The sequence below is a fragment of the Melanostigma gelatinosum genome (genome assembly GCF_949748355.1).
Source record: "Melanostigma gelatinosum genome assembly, chromosome: 9".
Classification (NCBI taxonomy): domain Eukaryota; kingdom Metazoa; phylum Chordata; class Actinopteri; order Perciformes; family Zoarcidae; genus Melanostigma; species Melanostigma gelatinosum.
This window is the reverse complement of record NC_136642.1, coordinates 5,557,383-5,566,724: the sequence shown is the minus strand read 5'-3', so window position 1 is coordinate 5,566,724 and position 9,342 is coordinate 5,557,383.

Below are 9,342 nucleotides of genomic sequence, written 5' to 3'. Positions count from 1 at the left end.
GAAACACTGAGAGAAAATGAAAAGATTCAGCCTTCCTATGGGAATTTGCTGCTAAATTAATTCTCAACTTCACAACAGCTCCAACATCTAAAATAAACATCATCACTCGTATTAAAATCGAACATTTTCCATTTTCCATGGACATTGTTTCTGTTCTCATATTTAATACATAAAGAATCGATCATCTTACCTTCTTTCAATCTGAAATGCTGCCACGTAATCAGCCAACGCGCTAACAGAGTCACCGATGCACTGACGTCTGCGTGAGAGCGTTCAGTGGAACAATGTTTCGGGTTCGTGACTGCGAAGGCATCATCGACATCAGCGGTGTGACTAAGGATGTGGTTTCAGACCCTTTGAACAGTGTCTGTGCGGTGCCTTCCCACCACATCCACGCTGCTCCTATGAATATGCAAGAGTTAACCAGAGAACCAAAGAAAGTCAACAGGAAACTGACATCTTCTAAAAGAAAATCATTAAGTCATCCTATTTGCGTCAAGTAAATAAAGAAAGACAAATAAAAGAGAAGTGATGAATCCATTTTCAGCTGAGGGAATGACACAGATACATACTGAGATATCACAACATGTATTAACGATCACAACGCAACTCCTTGCTCATATCATTTATAACATTCATCAGAACGCAACTAATACACGTGTCATTACTGAGATGAGTGTGTACGCTGACACCAGAGATGCTTTTTGACACCTTTCAAAAGACCCTTTTCATAAACCACCTACATGTCTGTAATAATTCAGTAGTTTCCACCTAGTCTAGAGTCTAGAGCTGCTGAATGAGTCATACTCCTGCTGTGGAGCCCCTCAGAACAGACTTGTAATCATTAAATTAGCTCTAAATGTCATTAACTCAGCGCTTGTTTAGCTGTATATGTTCTCCACCAGCAGTTTAACATAAGAACCATCATTCACGTGTATATTACATGCCATTTAAACTGTCTTACAGCGCAGTGCTGTTTTTGTTCTGTACAATGGGTGGGCCCTTGTGGTATTCAAATCACCAAGTAGGTGTGCAGATGCATCTTGTACCAATATTAGTCAAAGCCAAATGCCATCCTATCACACACAAATGCCACAAAGCTGTGTGACCACAGCTCATCAAAAGGAGAATTGTCTGCTTTTCTAGATCTTACACTGTAGTTAGTTAAATATGTTTGGGTTTAGCGCTGTTGTACTGTGACTGCTGGTTAGGCTGGGTTTAATGGAGAGGATCAAGTCAGGATTAAAGGGACAGTACATATTTTTGCTCGTTTTGGTGTGGGTTGCCTATAGTTTGGGAGACATCAACTGTAGGCTCATGATTTCTGGAGACATTGCTGTGTGAGTTTTTCAAATGTATCTTTTTGGCGCTTTGAGCACCACAATCCGAGTGCCATACAGTCTTATGTTCTATTATACTGTACTATTGTATTCGAGAGGAGGCAGACATTTTTATGACCAATATCTCCAAAACTAAGCAACACACAACAAAACAATGTAGATTTATAAATAGCACTGCAGCACTTTGTTTTGTTTGGGGGCGAATTGTCCCTTTAATGTAGTTTCACTTAGTGTTATGCTGTGTTGTTGCATCTCCTAATACGATGCTGATGGGGGAGTGTTTGATTGACTACTGCTGCTCCGTCATTATACTGTAAGCTTCGGTGCAGGTTAGAGCCCAAAGTCAAGTCCAGCGGTCTCAAACCCAATCGCTTAATGCAGCCAAAAGCCTAAATGTTGTACGACCACTAGAGGTCATTATAAGGGAGGTTTATTTGCAGTTAACAGGCATTATGAATGCATTTGATGTATATCTGCAAATGCACTCACATAAGTTAATGCTTTCTGGTTCTTTCCACACAGTTATTTTTACTTTCAACATACAACATGAAGTGTAAAGGATGGTTTGCACAACATTTAACGCAAGTGCAGATTTGACCTGACAGTCGTCTGCTTGCAGTATTCTCAGACTGTTGTGCTGGCTCATTCTCTGTGGCCATAATCAGTATATCGTCATAGGTAAAGGGATACGTCATGTTGGTTACCTTCAGTTTGAAACAATGGAAGCAGAAAGAGCAGAACATGCAGCTGTGATGTGGGTGAAAGTCTGCAGCATAGTGAAAATGGCAAGATATGGTGGAGCAAACAGGCTGCCGAAAATATTCTATTTTCTGTTGTGTTCATTTCTACTGAATTACTGTAGATGTGAACTTTTGATTCATTCTGTGTTGACAAATAATGTTGTTTGTCTCTGAGGAGACACTAGTATGTAATTTGGGAGATTGTGTTTGGAGCATTTTTTTTTACTGTTTTGCAAAATATAAAAACAGTTTTGGGGTATGTGTCGCCTGTTTTTAAAACTGGAACGTGTGTTTCTATCTGGAACTGAGGTTTAAGACCATAGTGTGTACTACATCTCTATCAGAGGGGACTTTTTGACCAGGTCTCACAACAACCATTATTATGGATATCTCTCACATTATTCATAAACAAAATAAATGGAATATAGTGAAATCATACATCTGCCCATTTTAACGCCAGAGACACTGCATAACACAGAGATATATTTATTATTATACTTGTAAAGGGCCTGATCAGAGAACTTCATTCGGCCATTTTATTGCTTTTTTCTCTTCTTTGGTGAGTTTTGGTCAAATCTCATCACATACAAGCCTGTGTTTACGTCGATATATAATGTCACGTTTTCAAAAAGTCACCTCCTTGTCATTTAGTGTCAATCGTGTGCAAAGATGTCAAATGCAGAATACAATCAAGCCCAAAGCACAATGGTAATGCGTGACGACAGACACCTTGTTTCCTACAAATGAGGACATTTTAGAATTTCTTTGTGTGGATGATAATCTACCTTTGTTCTTTCAGATTGCCATCGTCCTCTTCTCCCACGTCCCATTGGCAGGTTACTGCTGGTGTACCACAGGGCTGCTGACATTACTGGCATGCAAGTCCAGAGTCACTGAGGATTGGGGGGGGGGGGGGGGATGTATGCTGGTGAAGCACCACATGAATTGAAGGCCGTTGCAGAAATGCCATCTCTGCACTCTGCAGAGACGGATGGAGGCGTTGCTGTTACAAGGCGCAGAGAGAGAATGGTGTTTCTGAACAAAGAGAGAACCGTGTATTCATGCGAGAGGGAAGTAGGCCAACAAGTCTCTCTGTGAAAAAAATGGATGTCGTACAGAGAATGATTCCACCTCTGATAAGGAGGCGATATATTGCTCACTATATTCGACAGGTTCAAGGGGGTGACACACCAGCAATGAAACCTTATAAATATAATTTAATAAATAAAAGTTAAAATAACAAAAAATAAAATAAGATAAAACAGTCACCCATAGAGAAGATCAGCAATGCCAGTAGCCTTCAAAATAAATATAAAGTTAGTTGAGGCTTATAACTGACACACAGATCTAATTTTAGTAACAGGAATAAACAGAAGCATAAACTTAACCCGGGCATGTACTCACTGGGGAACTCCGTACATGAAGTCTTGTTTCGTTTTCACATCGCGGCCTCTCGTTATCTGAGTCAGTTGAGACTCGATTTAGGCCTTCGCGGTTCTCTAATGTAAACAGGTCACATGATCCAGTGAGATCATAAAACCCATAACTCCTCTTTTTGTGTTGCTGCAATCTGAACTCTGGCGAAAGTCTTTGTCTCTCTCGGTTACCTTCCGTGGCACTCATGTAACGTAACATGACCTTTGGAGTCCAAAACAGCTAAAATAATCGCCTCCTCTTGTGAAGTGCTACATGCAGTATGTGACTTAAACGTTCGTCAAATAGCTGACAGTGGCTGTAGCTTAAAGTCTGTTAACAGGTTAATAACTGCTAGCTTGCTAAGTGTCGCCCTTTTTCTAAAAATATGGGAGGAATTAAATGTATATTTGAACTATTTGCTTTCATTGCTAGCTAAGAGACAAGGTTTTTACTAACGGCTCGGCTCCTGCACGAGCATGTTGTTGTATCTAATTCATCGCCGTTTTTAACCCACAGCGCCAACGTGTGGTGCAATTATAGTCGTGTAACTTATTCAGAGACGTGCCAGTGAAATTTGACATATCTTATACAAAAATCTCATAAAATAGGATTTGAAATTCTCCCACGGTATACGGAGTAGTCAGTTTTGCAACATCATCAAAATGCTTCCAGTTTCAGGCCGATCACACAGGAGGCAGTATGTTTTCTCCTCACTTAGAACGATCCAGGAACTGATCCAATAAAGAGGATGTAAAAGTCAACCGTTGTTTCTGGTCAAAACAAACAAACCTCTCGTGTTGCAGAATATTAAGGGTGTGAAGAAGCAGCCCAGAAATGCATAATCAAAACACAGAGCTTATGGTTTAAAGGCACATCTGTGCAATGGGTTAACAACTGAGAAAACCTGCATCTTCATTCATAAAACTAACACTGTGGAATTCCCATAATATTTACAAGCAGCAATTTTACTTACTTCATTTGCATTTTAGCGTGATTTCTTCAGTGTAAATTTCAACGTGAGACTTTTACATTTAGGCTGCTGCAGTAAATAAAATACTTCTTTCTATTCGAACCAGAAGCTGACACACACATTTTGGCTTTTCCTATATAATGGAAACAAGAGTTTGCCTTTGAGCAAGGCAATAAACCCAGATCATTCCAGAGGTGTGGCTTGAAATGCCACTGTTCGAAGAATGTGTGAATGATTTAAGAAGAAACATTTATCCGTACAAATGAAAAATGATATCCACTCGTAAATGACTCTATTTTATCTCCAATGGTATCTCTTGCCCCTGAAAAGGCAAAGTTGTGTCCCACTTTAAGGCTACGGTCTACACACAGTATGTCTTACACTCACTATTGAAAGTCATTTTACCGAAGGGCAACACATGTCTTTGAGTCATCAGTGCGATGCATGTTAGTCATCTGAGATGCATGACTTCGCCCCCTGAAACTAATAAAATAAAAATTTCCACTTTCAGTTTTGAAACACTACCCGTAACATCTTTTAGTTAACTTCCAGTGCACCTGCATGCACTGGTTGTTAAAAAAAAATACATTTTAAAAGTGTTTTTTGTAAGGAATTTTGTAAGACAAAATACTGAAAAGAGTTTCAATACTATGCATCTTATTTACTGCAGCAATCATCCCAGCTAACTTGTGAGCTTTGTGGTTAATTATCTGTAGTAATTCCCCAAAAGACTGCATCTTGAATTTCAAAAATCCTGGAGAAAACATCTATTTATTATTATTACTAATTTCTGATCCTTGAAAGTTATCTGCAATGAAGCAAAAATACAGAATAAAATGCAAAAGTTTCAACTTCAGTTGTGTGAGGCTGCAGAGCTGCAGAGCGTCTCGGTGTGGAACAGTACGTTCTCCACTGGAGGGCAGTATAGGTTGTGTTGCTTCACTTAAAGCGAAACCATACCATGCATTTGGACATAAAATACAGATAAAGTCTGCCTGTACATTTAGAGTGGAGTTACTGGTCTCTTTGTTCTCTCGTCAGTGAGTTGTATTTAGGTTGTTTTTTTGCACTGTGCATCAGTACCTTTGACCCCGTACCAGCGACTCAATATTTAACCTGTTATCTGTTTGTTGTGCACTTTATTTTATATTCTTTTATATTCTATTGTACATTTTAATATGTTTCTATTTCTTGCACTATGTTTATTATTGTTGATTTTGTTAATGTCATTGTTTAATTATATTGTTTATTGTTAAATGTTTTTGCACCACCCGCCATGACAAATTCCTTGTCGGTGCAAACCTCCTTGGCAATAAACGGGTCTGATTCTGATGTATCTATGTCGGTGACTGACCTGTAGTTAGCTGACAAACAATGTCAAAACGACTTTCTCACAGTCTGTCTGTGTTAACTTCTCATTTTACTTTATTCATGAGCCCCACATGTTGTTGCTGCAATGTCTACCAACACAAACACTGATAATAAAGAGTGCAAAAACAGTTACAACTTGTATGCTTGTGACCTTTTGCCATTTTTTGCCATATCTCACAGGGCGTTCCTGGAGGCGCGGTGTTGGTGGTGTGTTGGTGGTGGTGTGTGTGTGTGTGGGGGGGGGGGGGGGCTTTGCTCTTTTTCGTAGAGGCGGCTGAAGCAGCCCTCCTTAGGTTGAGAAGGGGGCTTTATCCCTCTCGAGGGCTGCAGGCTCTCGTCGAGTTGTTCTGTGAAGTGACCCGCACACTGAAGCAAAGTGGTGGAGGTGTCTTGACCGTGAGGGTGGCGAGGGCGGTGCTGCGCTCACATGTTCAGAGGTGGTGGTGATGGTGGGGGTGAAGAAGTTGACGCTGTGTGTGTGTGTGTGTGTGTGTGTGTGTGTGTGTGTATGCTGGGGGGGGGAGGTATTTGGGTTGTAGTGGGTAGATATGCTGTCTTGCAGCTGTGCGTGTGCTTGTCCATGTCTGAGTGAATAAGGGGAGGAAGGGGCAGCGAGGGATGGTTGTGGGGGGGAATTCAGGTTCAGAAGTGCTGAAGCATAAAATCTCTCTCTCACTCTTTCTCTCTGTCTATCTCCCCCCTCTGTTGCTGGGCCAGACGCAAAGCAACAGCAATTTGTGCGATTTCACAGCTCACCGGATCCCTAAAACTCTGACAGCCTTACGCTGAGGTGGGTGGGGGGGGGGGGGGGGGGTAATGAGGGAAGGGCTGGAGAGATGTAAGGAATGAGGAAGAGCGCAGAGATGGAGGGATGGAGCGGCAAAAGGCGATGAATGCAGGAGCGACAGTGGAAATTGAAGATGGACAGATTGGAAGGCGAGCGGGAGAGATGAGGAGCTGATGTGGAGCAGATGTTTCAAAGAACAGCGTCTCCAAAACATACAGGCATCATCTACATCCTGGCACTTTGTTCTGATGACCACAAGAAACAAACATACTGCTTCATTTGCTTCTGACACCATCTGCTCAGTGAGAGATGTGACTTAATGACGTCTGTCTCTAACAAAGGAGTTGAAGCATTTACAGGCTTTTATACAACGGCAATGGACTTGAGTCTGATTTGCCAACAGGTGTTATTAAAAATCATGCCACCAAAGAAGGCGCTAAATACAGAAAATAATTATCTAAAAACCTCACATTTGGATTATTCTCAGAAGATCTGTGAGGGTCTTTACTGATTGAAAGTAATCTCGGAGTGTGCCCCCGAGATTGATTTAATCCATTCATTGTCCATCGTGCCCTTCTTAGCCTTAACTGAAGCTCCAATTGGGTGGCCATTACTTTGACCAGGACATGACTTATAGTCCTAAAACAGGGTCAAAACCTTAAAGGACCACCGCCGACCTCAAGGGACCTCTTAGCAATCTCCATATAAAGTGTTTATTTCCTATTTTGATTTAGTCGTGTCATTCAAAATCTCGCGCTCATTGTCGTTGCCGGTGCCTCTTGACCTTGGTTTCCTATTTGAAAACCTACTGCCACCAAAGAGCGGCGGAGTATTGAGAGTGACAGGGTAATTTCCATGCTGAGGTCATTGGGAAATCTGACCGTGCTCGGTGTCAAACGATAGCCGATTCCGGGAGGGAGCCCTCTCAGGACAGCAGGGAAGACACAGAGACCAAGAAAGAGACAGAGAGATGCACTGCAGAGGAGATGAGATACCACAGATACCAATTCAAAGAGAGGGTGAGTGCTCTTGTGATAAGAAATGTCACCTGAGTGCTTTGTTTTGGTCGGGGGGTCAAGAGAGGGTTTGAGGTGAGAGGGGGTTACTTGAGTGTGTGTTGGTGATCGGTGGGTGTGTGGAGGGGGGGATCAGGACATCTGCGCAGGCTTTGAAGAGGTCAGCCACGGGACAGGAACCATTCTTAATCCCCCCAGCTGGGCCTGCAAGAGAGGATTTGGACCTCTGCTCGCTCTCTAGCCCCCCCCACCCCCCCCCCCCCCCACCCACAACAGTAGCTAATTGAGCTCCAGTGCTCTGATCGCAGCACTTCCATGCAAAGCTCCGCATGCTTTCACAGGGCTTCGGGGTCTGACTAGGAAATCCCTTTTACTGTCTACCTGCTATCATTGACAATACCTAGCATGGGATTATCAGCATCCTCTAACATGTATGCATGTGTGTGCCGATGGCTAGATGTACTATTAATAATGTACTATACTATTTAGGTACCTGTACTTTACTTGAGGGATTGATTGTTCTTTTTACTCACTGCCTATATTTTAAGGCTTTAGTAGTAAATTTGCAGATTCAGATTATGATTATGAATAGAGGATATTATCAAAAAATGTATATCTGTATAAATACAGATTAAACCACTTGTCAGTTTTTAAAGTGGTTCAAGTTAGTCCTACTTTTATTCTGAAATGGGCCATTCTGCATAATAAGTAGTACTTTTACTTTTGGTACTTTAAGTACAGTATATTTGGATGCAAATACATTCATACTTTTACACAAGAAAAAAATTGACGAATGACTTTTACTTGCAACAGAGTATTTTTGCCCTATTTCTACTTCAATGCGAGTAGCCTTCTTCCACTAAGTGAATACAAACACAGCACAAGGAATCATTAGTTACTCATATCAGCACCAATGTTAAAGTAAGTGTCTACGGTCATGCTTTGGCAGAACTGGTCCGTCACCATCTTAGTTTTACATGTTAGCATACTACTGTTTGCTAATTAGCTCGAATTACAAAGTACACCTGAGGTTGATGGCAAGTATTGGACAAATAAGAATGTTGATGTGATGATGAAAAGTCAGGGGATATCCAAAGTTGTTCCTCCTCTGAAGAACAATGAATGTTTGCACCAAATTTCATGCCAATCCATCCAATAGCTGTCCTGACATTTCACTCAAAACCACAAATGTCAACCTCGTGGTGGCACTGAAGGAAAAGTAATTTCATAAAATGTTTGACAAAGCTAACTCCTAACGTCAGCGATCCAACGTTTTAATAGGCTTATTGTGACATTCTCATGTCTCGTCATAATCATTGTAATTCTAACTGGCGTCAAACGCTTGTACAAGGGGCGTTATTTTTCATTATCCATATTGATAGTGAAGTTATTCCTTCAGCCACTTTATCGTCTACGTTTATTAATTGGTCGGGAACTGGAATGCTCCGTTTCTTCGAACAACACCACGAAAGCATCAGATTGGATTTTAGAACGCACCCTAAATTGCGTGTTTTTTTTTTTTTTACTGATGCAAAAGTATTTTTGAAATGATATGCAGTAAAAGTTATGTTTGCTTGCTTTTTTCATGGACATGAGTTATATTTTGGACATGAAACGATGCAGAGAGGTCACTGGCCTTGAGTTCACGTTGCATGGCCGCACTCACACATTTTCTTTCCCTGATCAGTGCCCCTCCCCCTGG